The following is a 1,197-nucleotide window of genomic DNA, read 5'->3' on the forward strand; positions in this document are numbered from 1 at the left end:
CTGGCCGGGCCATGCAGGAAAATTCATCGAGGGGACACGCTGAAGAAACAGCGCTGGTTTAGACACGGTGGGCGCAGTGTTGGAATCGGCAGCGCCGATGAAACCGGCAAAGTCGGCAGAATTGGCAGCGGGTGCTGGCGATGGGTCTGGACGGGCTGGATAGTCCAAGGCTCGACGAGAAAGACCGCAGGTTGAGACACTGGGGCAGTGGCAGCCCGCGGGACAGTGTCGGCAGATTCGGCAGCGCAGATTTGTGCGGCTGCAGGTTCGTCGGGGAAAATCGGCAGCGCAGATTTTGCGACGAACATGGGCTGGGCGATGGACTGTCCAGGCCAGGCAGGAAAATTTGTCGAGGGGACACGCTGACGAAACAGCGCTGGTTCAGGCACGGGGGGCAGTGTTGGAATCGGCAGCGCCGACGAAATCGGCAAAGTCGGCAGAATCGGCAGCGCAGATTTTTCGACGAACATGGGCTGGACGCTGGACTGGCCGGGCCATGCAGGAAAATTCATCGAGGGGACACGCTGACGAAACAGCGCTGGTTCAGGCACGGCGGGCAGTGGTGGAATCGGCAGCGCCGACGAAATCGGCAAAGTCGGCAGAATCGGCAGCGGGTGCTGGCGATGGGTCTGGACGGGCTGGATAGTCCAAGGCTCGACGAGAAAGACTGCTGGTTTAGACACTGGGGCAGTGGCAGCCCGCGGGACAGTGTCGGCAGATTCGGCAGCGCAGATTTGTGCGGCTGCAGGTTCGTCGGGGAAAATCGGCAGCGCAGATTTTGCGACGAACATGGGCTGGGCGATGGACTGTCCAGGCCAGGCAGGAAAATTTGTCGAGGGGACACGCTGACGAAACAGCGCTGGTTCAGGCACGGCGGGCAGTGTTGGAATCGGCAGCGCCGACGAAATCGGCAAAGTCGGCAGAATCGGCAGCGCAGATTTTTCGACGAACACGGGCTGGACGGTGGACTGTCCAGGCCAGGCAGGAAAATTCGTCGAGGGGACACGCTGACGAAACAGCGCTGGTTCAGACACGGTGGGCGCAGTGTTGGAATCGGCAGCGCCGAGAAAATCGGCAAAGTCGGCAGAATCGGCAGCAGGTGCTGGCGATGAGTCAGGACGGACTGGATAGTCCAAGGCTCGATGAGAAAGACCGCTGGTTTAGACACTGGGGCAGTGGCAGCCCGCGGGGCAGTGT

The sequence above is a fragment of the Populus nigra genome, chromosome 2 (genome assembly GCF_951802175.1).
Source record: "Populus nigra chromosome 2, ddPopNigr1.1, whole genome shotgun sequence".
Lineage (NCBI taxonomy): Eukaryota > Viridiplantae > Streptophyta > Magnoliopsida > Malpighiales > Salicaceae > Populus > Populus nigra.